The sequence below is a fragment of the Stegodyphus dumicola genome, chromosome 4, assembly GCF_044657685.1.
Source record: "Stegodyphus dumicola isolate Sdum_Otavi_A_Nest chromosome 4, ASM4465768v1".
Lineage (NCBI taxonomy): Eukaryota > Metazoa > Arthropoda > Arachnida > Araneae > Eresidae > Stegodyphus > Stegodyphus dumicola.
In genome coordinates, this window is record NC_140771.1 from 244,021,526 (window position 1) to 244,043,540 (window position 22,015).

The 22,015-nt window shown below is 29.8% G+C and overlaps 1 protein-coding gene across 1 annotated transcript in view; it reads right to left on the reverse strand.

The window, feature by feature from the left end:
- Positions 1–21,040, reverse strand: part of LOC118193347 (uncharacterized) — a 39,520-nt gene extending 18,480 nt beyond the window's left edge. Inside the window, exon 1 of the mRNA XM_035364425.2 lies at positions 20,719–21,040. The gene's annotated coding sequence lies outside the window, so the exon portion shown is untranslated. The remainder of the gene's footprint in view (positions 1–20,718) is intronic.
- Positions 21,041–22,015: the final 975 nt, after the last annotated feature.

Here is a 22,015-nt window from a genome sequence, read left to right on the forward strand (position 1 = left end):
CATCAGATTCCACAGTCGCTCTTCTTATCAAAATAAGTAATTTGTTAAAAATGCAATAAAGTTATATTTGTAATGTAATTTGCTTTCAATTTGCTGTTTGTTAGTGTCGCCTTGAGCTTTTGTGTGAAATGTAATTTCTTTGAGGTAATAAATAATGAATGCAACTTATAAATAATAGTAATTATTACTGTATAACATACATCTTTTTTTATATTGACCACATTTCATTGCAATCAAACTGCTAATGCATGTAATTTCATGCACTTTCTATCGCATGACATTAAAACTACATTAGAGTTTTGGATTTCCGTCTATTATGCTTAATTAATTGCACTGACCAAACTGCAGTGGTATTTATTAATATTTACCAGTAAATGTGATTATTTTGCATTAGTTATTACATTAGCCAAAAGTTGTAGTTATTATTAATATAATAATAATAATAATAACCTGTTATTACTAATAATTAAGGAAATTTTTATTTTGACCTATGAAGTTTTAGATACATTTCCAGTGAAATATAACTTAATACACTAAAGTGAAAGAGAAACCAAAAAAAATTAAAGATAATTAAGTATTAAGTTAATAATAATGAAGCATTAAGTTAATAACAATTAATTCTAAATTAATAATAAATGTTTTATTATTTTTTCATATTTTTTAAAACTTTAACGAATTTTTGATTTAACAAACTCAACGATTTCAAAGCGAGCAGTGGAAACACAGTACGGAAAATTTTGTGATTTTGCCTTTCAATCGAAAGAACGTGATATTTAATGAATAAAGTGTAAACACACAAAAGTTAGTAATAAAAAGACCAAAAAAAAATGTTTTGTAAAGTCATTTTAGTAAGAAATCTGAAAAATGCTATGACAAACTGAGAAAAGATTGAAAAAAAGAAGTGTTTTTATGCCAACACTTAACGCTGCATCGGGAATTCTAAACGTATGTACTGCTTTTAAAATTTTATTGCTGTTGAATTGTAAATGGCGTAAGTGCGAAGAAAATAGAGCTTAATAATAAAACTAAAAAATCTGATGTGTACACCACATGACATCCTTGTACGGAATATTAAATTATACGCATTTTTTCTTGCATTTCATTTAACTTATTAGACTGAATACGTACGCTCCAAGAACAGGATATTTAATAAATAAAGTAAATACACAAAACGTTAATAAAAACACAAAAATGTTTTGTAAAGCCATCTTAGTAAGAAAAATGAACATCGATACGATAAAGTGAAGAAAGATTTTTAAAAAAATATGCCAACACTTAACGCTACATGGGAAATTCTAAACGCATACTGCTATGCTGCTTTTAAAACTTTTCAAATTTTGCTGCTGAATTGTATAGATGTAGATTGTAGAACAAGATGATGCTTAATAATAAAACTCAAAAAATCTGATGTGTACACCACGACTTCCTTGTACGGAATATTAAATTATACGCATTTTTTCTTGCATTTAATTTAAGCTTATTGGATTGAATTAAACCTACTTCGCCGACAGCGCATAAACCACAATAGAATAAACGCATTCTTTAAAATTCACTTTGTTTACCACAGCGACACTCTGGCGCTAGGTTTATATTTCGTTCATATTATAACTCAGAATGCACAAAATTTATATCTTTTAAAAATTTATATCATAATTTTATTCATTTTAAAGCAGTTTTTTAGTTTTTTTGGAGGAAAAGAGTCTTTTATTCTGTCCTTACGTATAGATATCACGCAAAAACATCGTTAAATTGCATTCGAAAGCGGTCAAAGTGGATATTTTCGTTGAAATATGCTGCCTGAAGCTTTTCGTGATTACAATACTTCCTTTTTACTTCGTACAAGAAAGTAAAAAAAAAAAAAATAAATAAAATAAAATAAAATAAAATAATTTTTTTTTTTTTTTTTTTTTTTTTTTTTTTTTTTTTTTTTTTTTATCGGGACCAGATTTAGAAATGTATGTATGCCTGTACGTATGCATATATGTCTTCATGTATGTACACATGTATGTACAAACATATGTATTTGTGGGTATACACATAAATATATACAGACATACGTATACAGGTGCATACATACATTTATTTCTTAATCCTGTCCCTATAGCAGAAGAGTTCCCCCTTCCCCAAAAAATGGTTTAGCAGGAGGAGTGCAAGGGCAAACTGGTAGATTGCGGGCTCACCGAGAATGTAAAAAACCTTAACAAACTCATTTGGACGAAGTACCGTTAAAATCTAAAACCTCTTAGACATTTTTGTACATTTTTTCTCCCTTCCTTATTACTACTTAAGCTTTCCGAGCGTTGTTTAATTCACGGATTTAATTGAGCTTATTTCATTTATTAAGTACTTGTGATATACATACATACATGTTATTAATTCCGCATAATAAATTTCCGTCTCATTCGATAACGCAGTTTCACATTAGCAAGATCTAAACTATCACGACTTCCGTGAATGCCATGCGAGCGATAAGAGGCCAAATCTGGGAACAGGTGATGTGTGGGGTTAACGCGCCCAGCTGACGCACGTGTCAGCATGATCCGTTCGCTGATCAAATAGTCGAACGAGTGTAACGAATCACTATTGGCTTCTTAAGAGTGACTTTCATTTGTTGTCTCTTTCTCTCTTCCTTCTTTTCTTTCTTTTCTCTTTGAACTCCTGACACACTTTCAAATTAAATAAACGTATTTAGTGTACTATTGCTATATGAGTGATACCGAATCCGCAAGAAATTATAATTTACATAATTTGCACATCGAGATAAATGCTGTCCCATTTATTCGCCTATTCATTCATTACTTTTGAATTGTTATCGCCTTCCATTCGAATTTAATGTTTCAGGCATTTTTATGAGAAAGATTTAAATATTTCAGGACAGAATGGAATGAAATATATGATAAATATAATAATAATTTCGATAAGACCCTAATATACATTGATAATGCCATTATTAATTACTGCAATACTGGATATTAATTAATTAATACATAAAATTAATGCATAGAAGAATATTATATCAGCTGTACTACAATGTTTATCTATTCGATCATTTTCTCTAAGTTTTAATTCCCCCCCCCCAATAGAGGACGTTCTCCCACAGTTAAGAACTTTCTTTACTTGAATTATTTAACAATAATCATTTCGTTGTAGAAGGCTGCCAATTAATTAATTAAATCTTTAAACTAGATTATGTTATTACATATTACTTTTTCTTTCATGTGTCTATTAATATGACAATTACTAATTCTTTATATTTCATATTTCTTCTTTTGAATTATCGCATTTATTAAAATATCTAAAATGATTTTTTTATATTCTTCGACTGCTATATTGGATAGCGTTGAAATCAAATGAAAATAAAACAAATGTAATATGTACATTAATTGCGTTTTACATTAAGTGTGACATTAATTCTGCCTAACTGTTTAAATGTTGTACATTAACTGTGACTTCTTTTCTTCAAAGTTTTATCCCTTAAATTCTTATCACTGCAAGGCACAGATCGCTGTACATAAATATTAGGATTCTGTACATAAATATCCCAGTATTTATGTAGAGCTTCTGTGATGGCAGCGAACCTGCAAAAAAAATCCGTTTCAAAATTCTTCTTTACCTTTGATATTTGTTTAAATAGGCAGCTCGTAAATAGCTTAGTGTACTTTATTGATTCATTAACTAACCACTGGCACAAAATTTCGAAACTACCTTTTTAAAAGGTATTAATTCATTATTGTAACTTTTAATTCTTTACAACATAAAGTGAGTGAGCTGAAGCTACAGCGAAGCTGAATTTACACAAGAATTGAACGGCTTGTAAATAATCCGGGAAATATAAGGAAATTTTAAGTCATACAAATTATATGATTTGATTAAACTGATCTGTAAGAAGAAAAACAAAATAATTAGATTTTTGTTTGAAATTATATGCGGAATTTTGCAAATGAAAAGTATTCTTTACGATTGTAACGTATTCATTTTAATATATTTATTCATTTATTACTTTTATTTATTTTATGGATGTAAGCAGGACTGATTCAGCTGATGCCTGATTAATTAATGAAAAAATTCATGTAATTGATTAAAATAATTTGTTAAAATTATGAATTTCATGCATATAAAAGCGATATTTCATTAAAAGTAATAGAATTAAATGATGTTATATTTAAAAGGCCACACAATTTACAAACATTTAAGACAGTAAGAATCATATAAGCTTCTTGTAGAATTAAGAAATATATTAAGGAGAAAACTTATAAAAATTGTTAGAATTGAATTTATTAGAGCTTAGCTAAGATATGTATATTAATAAGAAAAAAGTGAGCTTACGTTTGGAGAATATATCGTATTTGCTAGATTTCTATTTATTTATATCATATTTATTGTATTTGTATTTATTTATATTGTATTTGTTTTATTTCCATTTATTTATATTATTCTGTATTTATTTATATTTAATTATACTGGGTTTGTTATATTTCTATTTATTTATACTGTATTTGTGTTTATTTATGTCGTATTTGTTATATTTCTAATTATTTATATTGAGATTTGAGAACACAGAATTTTTACAACACAGGCTATTCCAATCCATACATTAGAGAGAGGGATGTGCTAATCTTTGCATATTTGTTTTTCTTACAATATTTGTGGGAAATTGAGAAACCTGCGTAATACTTCTTTATATTATTTCTTCAGTAAAATCAGCCCAATCTTCAGGAGCGAGTCGTTCAAATTCATATTTTACCCTCGATCTATTATTACAGTTATTTTTTCTTTGTTTGCAGCGTTCTGCTCGTAGTACAGAGGTTGTTCGCAAATTTTTTAGACGATTTTGCTTAGCAATAAAAAAAACCGTCTGCTTGGAATCTTTTTTAACTGCAGCTATATTTTTGAAAATATAAATTATCATCTGCTACTGACAGTTTTGTTTTTATGCAAACTCCACTTTTAAAGAAGCAGTGAATGAAGCTATGTTTGTGCTCTTTCCGAAAGAAAAGAAAGGGGGGAAAAATCCGTCAAAATCTGGCTTCAAGTGGAAAAATTATTTCAAATACATATCCAAGTTAAAAACGGAATCTTTCGAATGTTCCAAAGGTAAGAAAGATCTTTAATATTAAAAGAAGAAAATCCGCCAAGTCAAAAGATAGTTACAAAATAGTAAAAATGCTCTGCCAACTGTAAACAAAGTGATTAATGCTGATTTGAATCTTAAAAGAACAACAAATATAAAATAAATCTTCTATTTCCGTGGTATTTCGCAGAAGGCAGAACGTGCTGCAAAATTCTTTGAGAAAAATTTATCCGGCAAAAAATGAAAAAATCGTTGTCACCAGAGAGGAATCTTGGATGTATTTAAATGAATGCAATAAAAAGAGATCCATTTATTATGATCAAAGAGGAGCAAAAAGTCTTAAAACATGATTCAAAGAATTTTAAGAAAGTTATTTATATAAATAACTTTCTTAAAATTTAATAATAAAGCAGCAATAATTAAGTATTTTCAGCAACAATAAATAGTATTTAATAATTATAATATAATAATATAATATAATAATAGTATTTAATAATTATAATATTTAATTTATTTAATAATTAGTATTTTCAGCAACAATAATAAAGTAACTATATAGTTACTTTATTATTGTTGCTGGTTTTCCCTGTATTGGCAATTTAAAAATAAGAGGATGGAGAAAAATTTTAAGATCAGCTCCACATATTACCAGGAGCATATTTTATACCTAATTTTTTAAATGTGAAATAGATTCTCTGTATCCACAGTGCCACCAGTCTGCATCAAGACAAAGCAAGGAGCAGGAAATCCATTCTTAATTTCCTGGAAAAAATGGAACAAATCCATTCAAAAATGTCAAAATCCATTCTTAATTTCCTGGAAAAAATGGAAAAAGAAACAGGTAGCAAGGACATATCCTTCACTCATATACCCACTAAATCTTCTGATATATCACCCATGGATTTTTGCACTTTTGGACTTTTGAAAAGTGGATTGTTCAGACGTCGACAGACAACCTTCCTTGGATTTTGGAAATCTATTCAAAGGGAATGAATAAAATACTTCTTCTGATGCTACAAAAGGTTTTTTATTATATAGGAAATCAAGGAGTAAAATGCTAGTGAAGAATAAAGGCATGAAACAGAACATTTAAAACATCGCTCACTCTGAGCAAAAAGACACTGAAGTTAGTGCTCCAACTAACTTAATTCACTTCTCTACTAATAGTTTCAAATGTAAACAAATGATGGCCTCGTTAGGCCTACCACCACTTTTACATTGTTGATAATTCTACAACTATTGCATGCAGATTAACTAAAGCCATAAAAACCTTAACAGCAACATAAGAAGAAGAAAATTCAACCACTTTTTAAAGCAAAAAAATGCACAGTTCATCAACATATAAAATTAAAAATACACATCTCTCCCAGCCATGTAAAACATAATAGTAAAGATATTAATAAATCTTAATAAATTGCCCAATACTTGAGCAAAAGGTGCAAAGTAATAAAACAATAATTTATTTACTAATGGATTATTGAATATATTATGTCCTTTGAGAAAGTTAGTAGAATTTTAGTTGAATCAAGTAACTTATAAGCATTTAAAAATGAATCTTGAAAATTTTTTAAAAAGAAACATCAAATATGAATCGTGAAAAAATTGAAAATGGAAACATTTAAAAAGTAAATGTTTCCATATCTAAGATTGGCCGCATCTAAAACCTACATATAAAGTTCAGTGGTTATTCTAACTTCAAAGACACACATTTGGTTGGCGATAATCGATATCGCCAACCAAATGAATCTACTGTAATCTAACAAGCTGCATCAACAGATCAAAAGATTATTCTAATTCACATTATGGCCATCTATCGTCTTCTAAATCAATCTACTACTTTCTCTATTACTTCTCGTGTTGCCATTCAGGAATAGAGAAAAGCATCTTTTGACAGAGGAACACCAATTACCTTTTGTGACTTTTTGTAAATTAATAAATCGAAGTTTTAGAAGTATTTTATCTTTGGCACCTATTATGAAAACAATGTAACATGTTGTAGATAAAAAGCTGAAAAAAAGTCTGCCTAGCATTCGACACAGGATGAAAATTAACTTTTGACGAAGATGTTAAATTAAAGGTGGTTACTTTTGATTAGAAAATATATAACTTTTTGTAATTTTATATTAAAATTCATTTTCAGTCACTGTTTTCTATAAAGTGATGATTTGGAATACATATCATATTTTTTTCGCTCACGTTAAACAATAAGCAATGAAGAATTAACAAATGTTAATAACTTGGTTACAAATACTAGCAAATGGTAATAATTTGGCTATTTCCTAGAAAGATATCTGCTTATCGAAATATTTAATGAGAACGGGGATATCTTCATACGCTTCGAATTACAAACACTTATTGCTTAGGGGAAAAAAAAAAAAAAAAAAAAACTTTTCAGAATCTAAGGAAAAAAAGATCGTTATTTTTCTACGAAATAGACACACAAGCTTAAAAAATAAATAAATAAATAAACTAGTTTGTAGGAGCGAAGTCCATTAGCAGTACTTTTGTTTATTTTCGATTGTGTAAAGATATTTTCCTCTATTACTAGCTGCGATAATTCGCGGCAAGGAAAAAATATGTATGAAAGGAGAAAGAAAGAAAGAAAAGAAATGAATCAAAACGTTTGGATTCGAGTGGCATGTTTCTATTTGGTGATGAGTCTTCAGTTTGAAGAGCGAGTGAAGTTCATTCTTCTGCAAGACAGAAAGGGAGGGTTTCATTTAAAGGTAGGAAAATAGACAGAGAGGGAGAAAGAAAGGGGGTCTTGTTTTGTAACGCTTTTTTTGCCTGGCACTTAAAAATGCTGAGCTAGAGTACAGATGCAGATTCTTTTTTTTTTCTTTCCCCCCCCCCTTTTTTTTTTTTTATCCCTTAAAGTTATTTTTCAAGTACTTGGTGTTGCACATATAGTCACTTCCCGTTTAACCAGGTTCCAGATGAACTGCGTCCTGTGCATCTCCCCCCCCAAAAAAAAACCCACACACATAAATTAAGAAAAAAAATCTGAAAGCTTTCAGATTTTATTTTACGCCCGTTTTTCATTTACACACATACACGTTTCGAGAACATTTGGGCTGATGTCTCTTTGAGCTAAAAATATTAAAAAACAGCATATCTTTAGCGTTTTCGGTAGACAGTTTCGCGCGCTGGAGATACTTTTTTTTTTTTTTTTTTTTTTTTTTTTTTTTTTCCGTACAGTGCTGTCATTGCTGGCTTTGAAATCATTGAGTTTGCTAATCAAAAATTCATTAAAGTTTTGCAAGATGTGAAATAGACGATAAAACAAACTGCGAATTCGGGCTCATATTCGGATGGAGGACAACATTATTCGAAATTTGATGGCTCTAGGTTCCATTTTTTTCCCAATGCGAGAAACATACATACTTTCATGTAGATTCTTCATTATTTAATTTCTTTAAATGTAATGCAGGCATAATATTTGGTGGCAACAACTGGGAAAATGATACAACGCTTTCAGTGATTCAACACAAAACACCGTTTCTAGACTGATAGCCCTTTCTGAGCTTACGCCTCTTTGGGCTAAAAATGTTAATTTTTTTATTGCAGAAGAATGTAAAAATTTTCATCATAAAACGTCAGGGAAAAAAATGTTCACGAAAGATACAAAATGGAAAGAAAAAAGCGGGTGATAGCAGTAGTGATAGAACACGATGTGTCTGCTAGATGAACTCTGGCAAATAGCAAAAGGTTCTAATGGTCTGCCTGACTAAAGGTTGAACTCAATGACATTGCTTAAGTTTTGTTGTAAATATAATTTTTGAATGCTATTTATAACTTTTTCTAGTCTAATAATGTTCATTTTTTCATTTTTTACTACATTTACATTTTCCTTTGACGCTCATTTATATGCTGGTTTGGTTACATTTCCCGTATTTCTTTGCTAAATGATCCTTGGTTACATTGGTATATACAATATTTTCATTTGGTTACATCTGCTGTTTGCTTGGTTACATTTGCTACATATTCATTGGTTAAAAAAATTAATTTGCGAAAATTAACGATATCCAATCTTTAATGCGATTTCCCGGTTCCTTTACGAGAGAAAGTTGGAGAACGTTTTTTGGATGTCATTTTCAACTCACCTTGGGGATGGGTTAATTACGCTGTAATAATTCGAAGAAGTAAGTTTAAACAAAGTGCAGCCAAGAAAAAAAAAAAAAAAAAGGGGGGGGGATAATTTAATAGATTATACAAGGAATTCATGTGGTGTCCGCATCAGAGCATCAGATCTTTTTGATTTCGTATTTGTAATTTTTGGCAAGAAAGAAAATCAGTTAAAAAAAAAGAAAAAGGCCCAAAAATAGTATCATAAAACCATCATCTAATTCCTACCTAGGCTTAAGTTACAGGTGATAGGCACCTTAAGTTACAGGTGATAGGTAGGTAGACCATCATCTACTTACCTGTCACCTGTAACTTAAGCCTATAAGAAAAATGAACAACTCGCCTTTTCACAGCGAGAAGAAGACAGGAAACGTGGGTGCACGTTTCAGCAAAGCATATTTATAGAGTTAAATCCTTTGTTTCAATTTCGAAAGGTGATTGGGCAAGAGCTGACTCCATTCCAGAATTAATAAGATAACATGTGGATTAAATTTCAAGTGATACAGTTGAGATTCCAGGAAAGGGACGTAGCTAAATTAAAATCAGGAATTAAATCATATTTTATATCTTAAATATAATGCTGTTAGTTCTTGCCCAGTTACTGTTCAAAATTTAAACAAGGGATTCAACTCTATAAATATCTTTGCTGAAATGCGCAATAACTTTTCCCGTTTTCCTCTCACCGTACAAACGTGAGTGTTGGCATAACATTTTTACATTTTTTTAAAGTCTTTTCTCAGTTTATTATATCAATATTCAGTTTTCTTAGCAAGATGGGTAACAATTTTTTTTTGTTTGTTTATTAAATATCACGTTCTTCGCGCTTTCTCCTCATAAAACTCTATTCAACAATAAAATCACAAACTATCTAAAAATAGCATATCTTTTAAAATCCCTGATAGAGTGTTAGAGGTTGTCATGCATATTTTTTTATTCCCTATATTATTTTCTTTAAAAATGAACCTCTCGTGCTGCCAGCCTTCTAAAATAGTTATCATAAAGAATATATCATCATTTTAATCATCTCTGTTAGTGTAATTTCATAAAAATATGGAATATTTCTAAGAATACGTATCATGATTTTAATACATGTTTATTTAAACCAATCACATTAACAATAGAATAAAATATTCTTAAGAACTGTGTTTATTGCTTTTAAATCGCTTAGTTTATTACACAATAAATTTTCAGATTACATCTGAAAGTATCTTAGGCTGTACTGAATGGCAAAACGCTGGCGCGTAGAACATAAACGCATTTTATTTCCGGCCGCGGTAACACATTGCTTTCATAGAGTCGAGTTTGTTAATTAAAACTTAAAGATAATTTTCAGAATGGCAACAGTTTCGTGCCCTGAAGATAAAAATGTTTTATTTCAAACAGTGTTGGCACTGCTTGTTTTCAAATCGTTGAGTTTGTTAATCAACTAAATTCTAATTTTTGGAAATAAAGTTCTTTTTTACATGAAAGTTAATAAGACATAATTTACTGAAATTCATAAGCAGAAATGACTGCCTCGAAGCGGTAATTCCAAATAAAGCCGTCATGGCCGAGAATGGATATACAAATGACACTCTACAGATTTATTTTAATACCAAACAAATTAAAATAACTGGCAGCAAAAATGAATAAAGAACCCAGTTATAAATTTTTTAGACCTTTAATTTACAGCAGGGATTATTTACGCTTGTTTGTCTGTTTCCTTTTTGTTTTATAGCAACATTTGGCGTGCCATTGATGGTTATAGAAATTTGATTTAGTTTCTCACAGTTTTCTCAAACATGATAGCCCACCAGCGGCCGAGCGGTAAAGTCGCTGAACACTGGTAGTTCGGTCCGAGGTTCGAATCCCACGAACGGGCTAGCTGCATGGGCGTTTTCGTGGTTTTCCCCATGTGTAACGTGTATACGAGCCAGTTTCCCTTAGAAAGTCTTCCACGAAGGCATCCCTCCCCTTAGGCAGATAGCCCTCGAGGCTTTGCCATAATCACACACACACACACATCTCAACTATGATAATTGTAATACACTATTTTCAACAACGTATGACCAGTAGGAGTACGTAATCAATCAAAGAATATAAAATCAAGGAAATCAATCTAGGAAAATAAATGATGAAACAGAAAAACGAAAAATGGCAGAAAAACGCAGAAAGAAAAGCCAGACAGGCAAGTGAAGAGAAAAATTAAAAGGAAAATAATGTTTTAAGAAAAATTTCAGAATTATTTACTGCGAGGTAAATTTTTTGAAAGCGATCCGAAATAATTAAACAATTCAAAATCCATAGATTTTATCTAGTTGCGATAGCTATCATGCAATAGCTATAAAAAAATTCAGTTGTTACAATTGTACAAAAAACAAGTTCATCATAATGTATGGATTTTCTGGATCAGCCAGGTCCAGGAAATCCATAAATAATGATGAAGGGATTTTTAGAACGCAACTGGAAACGAAACAAGAACAGCGTAACAAGAAAGAGCAGTAAACAACATTTTTGAATTGTTTGGTTAATTCTTGCTCACATACATTTAACAAAACAATTCTTTACCTTCAGTAGAGATGTTTTCGTTATGCTTATCTTTGACTGGATATGTTTACTCGAATATTTACTCCACTTTCATTTATTTATACCAGAGAGGTTATTTTGTTTGGCCATTTCAATTTTTTTTTTTTTTTTTTTTTTTTTCAGAATTTAATCCCTTATTGATTGGTAGCATTTTCACAAACATTCTAACGAATTTTCCAGCTATTCTATGCCCTAGTCTTAATTTAAACATAAGGGTTTTGTCATAATTCCTTTGAAAGCTATTTTATTTGTCTTATAATTAGTAATTTATTATATACGTGGTTATATTTCTATGGACACATAATGGGTTTAAAGACGGCGGAAGCTTTTATATCAAGTCTGGAATTTTAGTTTTTTCTTTTAAATTAGATTTCCTTGCGACATACAGTATACAAAAAAAAAAAAAAAAAAAAGTGCTCAAAATATAGTAATAGCATATTTATTATTCAAAAGTAATTTTTAATGGTAAGTAAATGGTTTAAGTAAAAATTAAGTATTTTTAATGGTTTAAGTAAAAATATGGTGGAAGCCTTTGTTTTATCATATTGCTTATAATACAATGTGATATAAATGTGTTAATATTACAGTGTGATTAAATGCAAGAAGTAGTATAAACTGCATATGTATGTTCTGCTTTCAATTATTTCCAGTAAATATATGAAAGAGAGTTGACGTCAAATTTATCAGCTTTTTCCTACATTTCAAAGATTTAGCTTTGAAATGTGTCTCATATATCCTTAATTGTATGTGTGAATGTAATATATATATATATATATATATATATACACTCTTCCACTCTTTTAATTTCAGTCATATTTGACTTTCAGGAAAAACCGCGCAGTCTACAAAAGGAAGATTTCATAGGCTAAACTGGAATGTTGTCAGAAATATTGTACAAACGCAACAGAAAAATTCACTAGTTCCCAGACACATATACTGGAAACGATTTATATTATATATTTTACTTAAGGGCCCATCAGCTGCCGAGCGGTAAAGTCGCTGAACAGTAGTTCGGTCCGAGGTTCCGAGGTCCGAGGTAGTTCGGTCCGAGGTTCGAATCTCGCGAACGGGCTGGCTGCATGGGCGTTTTCGTGGTTTTCCCCATGTGTAACGTGTATACGAGCCAGTTTTCCTTATAAAGTCCTCCACGAAGGCATCCCTCCTCTTAGGCAGATAGCCTTCGAGGCTTTGCCATAATCACACACACACACACACACACACTTAAGGAATATTGATTATATTATCTCCTAATAAATTTAGTAGAAGTATCAAAAAAGAGGGAACGCATACGTAGGAAGTCACCTTCGCATTTATTAATTATTGTTCATTGAACGGGAGCTGGTTTGTTCCCCTTGAAAAGTCAACTAATTTCCGATCAATAGCGATAATTACTTGCTATATATATATACATAAACAGTAGTTACACATATTTGTAAACTGCATCCAATTAATTTTGAAGTTTCCATTAAAAATCCTAGTAAAACAATTGTTATGAATTCTTGAAACAGTTTGCCCAAGAGTGAATGTCTTTAATAGTAAAATTAAAAAAAAAGGAGAAAAGAAAAACCTGAAAGGTTTCAGATTTTAACGGTGGACCAAAAGGATTTTTAAGGTTTTTAACGCTCTCCTTGAGCTTGCACTCTAACAGTCTGCTGCTACAGTTCACTCCTACTAACCTACTATTTTTTGTCTTTTTAGCTTTATTATTAAGTACCATTTTCTTCGCACTTATACCATATACATTTCAGCAATAAAATCACAAAAAAATTTTAAAGCAGTATAGCAGTATGCGTTTAGAATTCTCCAGCAGCGTTAAGTGTTCGCGTACATATTTATGTGTTTTTTTTTTTTTTTTTCCCCAAGTCTTTTTTCCGTTCATCATATTAATATTCAGTTTTCTTAAAGATGGCTTTACAAAACTTTTTTTGTCTTTTTATTATTAACGTTTTGTGCATTTACTTTATTTATTAAATACTCCGTTCTTGGCACTTACGCCACATAAAATCCCATTCAACGGTAAAATCACAAAATATTTGAAAACAGCATATGTTTAGAATTTCCAATAGACAGTCTCTCGTACTGGAGACAAAAATGTTTTATTGCGTACACTGTTGCCTCTGCTCGCTTTGAAATCGTTGATTTTGTTAATCCAAAATTCGTTTTACAACAAAATATGAAATAGATAATAAAACAAATTCAAAATTCGGGCTTGCCAGGTGCTCATGGAGTACATTATTCAAAATTCAATGGCTCTGGTTTTTTTCCCCCCACAATGCGAGAAACATAAATACATACATACATTATTCATTACTTAATTTCTTTAAATATATGAATATATATTTCATAGGAGAATACAGGGCGATAATATTTGGTGGTAACAGTTGGAAAAGAGCTACAACGCATTTAAGTGATTCAACATAAAATGTTGTTTCGAGACTAATATCCCATTCGGGACTAACTTTTCCTTTGGGCTAATAACACTTAACTTGCTATAACACAGACACATGTTTTCCATAACTAAATGCACGTTTGTTGTAGACTAGTTAACATATAATGTAAACCGTGGGAAAAAAATTGATTTATTTTTAATTTACACTCAACATCTCGTTATTCAACTTTTGAAGTGAAATTCGTTTTCATTCATTTCTTTTTTCTTTTAATAGAATTTTTAGTTGTAAATATAATTATCCTACTTAGTTTTAATATTATACTAGGGAAAATAATGTCTCTATGAATGAATGAAACTAAGCTTTTCGTATATCGACAGCATAAACTTTGTGTAATTATGAAAAGTAGTAAGAAAACAGCTGGTGTAATGATATTATGCTACAATCCTAAATTAAAAATGGCTCTGACATTAATTATAATTGTGCTGCAAATTCCTTACAACGAATTAGGAAAAAAAAGTTAATAGTTTTACATGCAATATATTTCTTCCAACAGTGAATTTTGATTAGAATTTTTTTTTAAATTTTAAATAATAAATCATTATTACATAAAGTAATTTTAAAATTTTCAGAAATACTGTCAAATGTTAAATAAAAGAAAATTTTCTATTTGCCTTTTTTTCTTTCCCACTGTGCAGATTTACCTATCAAATATTCAGCGTGGATATCGAAAATATATAAAATGATTTATTGTATTCGACGGATATAAAATTCAGCAAATTTACTGACGATGTCAGGTTTTTAAAGCATGGCTACTGAAATCATATGGAATTACTTGTTGTATAAACTGATTACATTGCTCAGCACATTTACTGACAATGTCATAATGAAGACATAGTCAGTTAATTTGATGAGCACAGTTTTATACAATCTGATAAGCACTGTATTTGTATATACTATGCTTATCAGATTTTCATGCTTAACAAAAGTGGAAGAAAAACTAATAAGTATTCAGCTTCAGTGTCATATGCATAATGTTTTAGTATGATCTTAAATTTTAATAGCTTATAAGTTTACATTTAGCGTCACGAATCTAATTTTTAATTACCCCAAGAGAGATTTTCATATTTGTAAATTCCTAATATATATGTCATAATTCATTTTTAATTTAAAATAAAAACTTATCCTATGCTAAAAGACTAGTAGCACTTGCAATTAAAACAAGCCTTCTAATTTTTTAGACAAAGCGTTTAATTGCGCAACTTCTTGTAATTCTTTGAAGCTACCGAAAAGAACAAAAGAAATACCAGCAAAGAAAAAAAATCTCTTTTGGGACACAGAGGTCTTTATGTCCTATAAATAAATCTTAGAACAGGGAGTGAAAGTGATTGTTCCATTGGTGATAATATCTACATTTTTTCCCCTTCAAATGTTGTGCCTTTGCGTATTATTGTTCGCCTAGTAAAGGATCTTATATTTCTATGAATGAGTGGAAAATTCCTAAACGAAGAGATAATTTTTGTGTCTCTTAGTTTAAATACCCGATTCCATTGGGATGAAAGTCAAATTTCTTGTTACGTCGTTTTTCAGTTCTCTAAATTTTAAATACAAATGATTTTTACAGATGATAAAAAAAATGAAGATCGCAAGTTCTCGACTAAAGGGAAAACAATTGTGTTTTAACGGAATGGCAACACCTAAATGATATTCGATGAACTCTTTTGTAAAATGTAACTAACCGAATGTTAAGGTGATATAACTAACATAATTTTGTGCTTAAAAAAAAAAAGCTCAAATAAAATTGTTAATGTTGCCAAAAATTGAATTGTTTATTTTGAAGAATCTGCAGTTAGAGAAAAATATACTTTGGATAAGGTATAAAATTAAAATAGTTTCTAAAGTATAAAAATTATATTATATTAATATAATTTTTATATTATTTTAATATATTGTGTTTATTACACAGAAAATGTGTCTACTGTACACATTATGAAAAAACAGAAATGTAATTTTAAGTCTTAAAGTTTCGAGTCTGGGGAGGGAGTTTTTTGGAAAGTGAAGTAAAAATAGTTATTAAACTCTAAAGAGGAAAGCGCTATATTGGAAGAAATAGACTACGACTTGTATTAATTATGAGAATAATTTATTTATGACATTACGACTTGAAATGCCGTAAATAAGTCATTTCGACTTGTATTAACTTATTTGTCACTTACATTTGGTCATTACGGCTTGTTAACCCCTTTTTTTCTCTCTGTCTATCTCGAAGTAAAAGAAAATTGATTTAAGATCTGGCTGTCTTTATTAAAAGCCTCCAGTCTAACCATTATGACCATTTATATACTAAATTATTGATTTTTTGTAACTACCCTAGAAATGATTCACTAGGAGCAAGTACTATTCTAAACATTTCATTCATAATTTTCACATTTTAGTGCCTAAATCTTCCAAAAAGTAAAATGCAGAGTTTTACTTTCCGGGAATATTTAAACTTTTTTTAAGGTAAATTTGTTAATCAGTTTCAATACGAGTATTAAAATTTCAAATCCATTTTTGAGTATTCTAGGTTACCATTTACCTTTATAACGTCATTTAGTGCATTACTTGCAAATTTTTTGCTTTTTTCTTTTTATCCAATTTTTTAAATTCTACTAACAAAGATAAAATAATGAATTTAGAAGTAATTTCTAGAAATAATTCTGTCACTGAGAGAGCAAAACGAAAAGCATTATTTTTAATAGCAAAAATAAAAATACAATGATATTATGTTTGAACGTTAATATTAGTTTTTCAGTTTGATTCACTTGAATTTTCAATTGACCATGACTATTTTTTTTCCTTACAATCTGATACATGCACTTGTACTTTCACATGCAGCAAAAGAGTTTAAAAATGTGTAAAACTAATTGAATAAGGTAAAAATTAATAGAAAAAGCTTAGTTTATGAAAAGAAATGAGAACAATGTTATAACGGAATACAAGAGACTAAGAATTAAAATAACATTTTTTATTCACTATTTTTTTATTGTTGCTTTGTCGTTTTGGTTAAACAAAAATATTATTTATTTAATATTGCTGCAAAGATGATAATTTCGTGGTTTAAATTTGGTAGTAAAGAACTAAGTAATAACTTCATAACAAAATTAAGTAAAAATATAAAATTTTCGTAAGGGAATTTAAATTCTTAAGACAAACTTTTATTTTATTTTTATGTATTTACACCACTGCATGCATGTAAATGGATAGCAAATTGAAATCCATGTTATTTTTAAAAGTTTTATCTAGGCTTCACCTATTCTTTTAATTAAGTAAATAAGTTTTAAATAACCAATTTTAAAGCAGTACTTTTAACAGTAGAAGCATATTTCATTTCAGATGAAGATATATGCGAATAACATTTCGATCTCAATTGAGAAGAAAACACATAAAATCAACATGAGAAAAGGTATTAGAAAAAAGATATTAGATAAAAATATTAGATATTTTTATTAGAAATATCAATCAAGTAAATCTAAAATTGAAGTGAGTTCATAATCTTTACATACAGGCTAACAGGTAGAAAATTAAAAAAAAAAAAAAAAAAAAAATCACTCGAAAAACATTTTGCTTGAACTGTTCAATTGAATTAATTACCTTTGTACTTTTTTGGACTATTTTAAAGTTCACATATGTGCATACTCATTCATATTGAAACTAATACTAATAATCAGTAAAAACAATAATTTTATTCTAACACACTAATTTCTTAAATGCGGTTTTTATTTTAAAAGCCATTAAATTTCCTTTAAAGCAAATAGTAAACAATGATGGTTTATAACATTCAAGTATATTTTAGAATTACCTGGAATGTCTATTTAACAGTTTTCCAAATAAAATTCTTGAACATTTCCATCATTTTAAAATCAGAGCATCATTTCAGAATGACATCATATTACGAATTAATTTAGCGAATCAGAATATCAGTTTAGGAGTTATTTTGTTTTACACATAATATCATTTCACGAATTAATTTGTCTTAGTAAGAATATACTTTTAGGAAGTAATTTTTTTAGTCAGAATGCAATTTTGGGAATTAATTTGTTCTATTTAGAACATCCTTTAAATAATAGATTTGTTCTATAATTTTAGGAACTGGTTTGTCCAAGTGTACAACAGGAATTCACTTGTCGTAGTTAGCATATCATATTAGAAGCTGCGTTATGTACGAGATCATTTTAGGAGCTGTCTTAGGATTCGTTTTAGGAGCAGTTAGCAATTAATGTAACAAAACGTAATGTAACTAAACTTTTTTAAAACATAGCAGTTCTTATTTTTCATTTTTACATTTGATTACTCTTAAAGAATTACTTACTTTTAGTGGCTTTAAAGAGAACAGTTTCCCTTTTAGAATGCATATGTGCTCTTTTTGCAAAGGCATTAAATTCGAATGTTTTAATTTTAATAATTTTGAGGCTAGATATTATTCATAGATATATTAAGATTTCGAAATATGTAATAGCTAAGAGATTAAGTAAAATATGTTAAGCTAATTCGAGTTAAATGTCTCTAGAAATAAATATATAAATAATGCAATACAAGTTAAAATACTTGCATGCAAGTTATGTATCGTATTTATGTTAAAAAGTACATAATAATTATCTGCCTGGTTATTTTAATTGAAATACTTATAGCTGCTGTAAATGATTTTTATAAATCAATAAATAGCACGAATAGTTATTAGTCGCCACATAAAGTAATCAAGAATATGCATTTAATAAACTTGTTTTCGTTTTCATGTTTATAAACTTTGGTAATCGCCAGTAACATCTGTTATTAGCTTGGTTTGAATAAAACTTATGGCCTTTTTTCATAACATTAACACATATTTAAAATTTCTACCTATTTTGGTCAAATATAATTCAGTATAAAATTTAGAGTTAATTTAATCTTTTGCACATCTTAAATTTTTATACATGGCATAAATATAAAACACACATGCATTACCAGGAATTACTAGTTTCTTGATAGTTTAAATAAAACTGTAAAATGGATATTACATATTATTTTATATCCGAATATTAAGAAACTGAAAATTCCTAAAGTATGCTTTTAAATATACAAATTTTCACATTTTCACAACATAAGATTATCCATAGCATGCATAAACTATTATAGCATTCATACCATATCTACTTAGCTCAGAATATTTAAGAGAGGGATGAAACCAAGTTTTATGACACTAATCTATTTTTCTCTTTTTTCATTCATTTTATAGTCCATTATTTCTATTTTGTAATTTCAAATACTGAATTTTTAAACGAACACGGCCAGGCCTTGAAACATATTGTTTGAAAACAAGTAGCTTGAACTTTATTTTCAATGGGATTATATGATTTGAAAAGCAATGCGCTTTCATACATTAAAACACACATTTAAGCTAAATCTATTATACTTAACTTTTACGGTTTTATGCATATGAATAAATATCAGAATACAGTAGCCATATAATTTTCTCGAATACAAAAAAAATTCTTTATAAGCAAAATATTAAGATCCGGGTGAAAAATGCAAAGCATCAAACTGTAATAAAATTATTAAGATCATTTTCATGATGAAAATTTTATCAAACTTCTCAAATTGGAAAGCATATTTTCGAGCTTGAAATGCATACCGTAACAATTTATTTGCATATCAGTGTGAGTGTAAAACATAAATAATACTTTCAGTGGGAAAAATAAATCAAAGCATAGTATTTTCTGTAATCCTCTTTGCTTAAGTCTTGTTATCGTAATCTCTTATTTGAAGAGGACTTTAGGCCTGAAAAGCCTAACTGATAAATCTTTAGCCAACAGCTGTTGATTCTCCACCAAACTCCATATTTGCTACACAGTACTTTTGTGAAATACATTTTAACACAATATTTGTCTATTTCATCTAATCATATACGTTTTCTGTGTTTTTTGAATTTTAAAATTATGCACCGACTATATTTAACTTTCCGTTAACATGTAATTGTATGTTTAGAACACTAAAGATACAAAATATGGCAACAACATTAAATATAATTTTTAACTTATTGAGTCGGATGCATAAGAGTAAAGACAAAATTACTAATAAATTGTTCGAGGCTTGATCCTCTAAGCTACATCAGCATAAGAAATGCAGTTTTTGATATTTCTGACAAAGCAAGCCTTTTAAACTTACAGCTATGTTACAGAGTAAATTTGTCGGGCATCGATAGCAGAATTTTGATACAAAATTTCTTCTTCGAGCGCAGCTTTAAACAATGCTGATTAAAAAAAAAGTATTTATGCGTCCATAACCTAATCTATCATTTATAAAATTAAATTAGCTTTTGTTGGATGTGGATAAATTTGATTTATGGCCATTATTTAGGGATGTGAATTAATTTTCTTATCGATTGTTAGGAAATCTAGACATTAAAGAGCTTTTTAATTTTAGTGCATCTCTTTCGGAGAGGCACTCTTCTGATGGATCTCCATGCTAGTGGCTCGAATTTTATGCTCTTCGTTCGTGACTGTCTCACTACCTGCCGCGTTTTATAGTTGTAAATAAAGCAGATGAACATACCTTCTTCTCCACTTCACTCTCAGCCGCGGAGCCAGCCGCCATATCAATGGAGTCTCCCTTTACTTCCCCATTCCGAATCTGCACGTGCACACACGAGCTCCAGTCTTCCACTTCTCCTCATGCGATCGCCAAAAGCACTTCTTCCAACCTCAGGTAAAAAAGAAATACACGAATCTTTCTTACGACCTCGTTTTCAGTGTTGTCATCGCTTCGCGTTCGTTCTCTCTCATTCGTTATTCTCTTTTCTTTTTTTTCTTTTCGAATTTCGAGCCACGCTTCTTTCTCCGACTCAAAATTTCACCCCCTTGTTCCAGCTCTGGCCTTTCCCTACTGTAAGCTTTTCGTTCTGACGAAGTGCCAGAGAAAAAAGGGGGGTCGTTCACCCGCGACCCCCTGCAGCCAATAAGAAACACGCGAATGCCGTCTCGTCCAATGGCACAGGACTTCACTACGACGATAGCCAGCGTTTCGGACCAATGGGGGTAGGACGATCCAGGATTCCCTCATATCCCCACCTACTGGTTTTGATTTATTTCATGTTCTTCTTCTCAATTTATGCGTCGAGAGACGAAGGTGACAAATTCCCTTTACCTCCGCGCGACAGAGCCTTCAACAGAATTCGAGACGCACCTGATTTGTCGCTTCGGGTCGATAGCGATTCGGGTCGGTTACATAACTGCCATCGATTGCTCCCCCTGTGCTTATGTGTGACAGACTAACCTTTATATGATTTGAATACACATTTCTTCAAAATCCAACTCATTGAAGCTAAATAGAGAAATATATTCAAAATTCTCGTTCAAGCTATTGCAGTTTAAAATTTATGAATTCTACCAATTATGAAAAGGAAAAAAATAAGAAAGCAAAAATCGCTCATGTTTTTGAAAAGTGATGAAATGAAATCTTGATCTTGATGAAATTTATTCAAAAGGAGGAAGCCAAGTAGTTTGCAAATTATTAATAATTTTGTAATAATTTGGAAAAGAGATTGTATAACTAGCTATGTTATTTAATATTTGTTAAAAAAAAAAAAAGGCTGGACTATTTTCTCCTATTTCTGGAAAGCACAAATTTTAGAACTGTAAATATTTTGCAAGTGTTTCCAAAATAACCCTGAGAAATTTACATTTACGAGACTTCAGAATTTTTCACAGTTGCAATGCATGCAGTGCTAGTGAAGCTTTTATTTCAGAGTAATCATAGATTTAAAACAGTCAGAGTAAACAAATCATATAATCGTTATTTGTTTTTATCAGTATACAGAAGCCTAGAAATTTCTTTTCTTTCAGACAGTTTT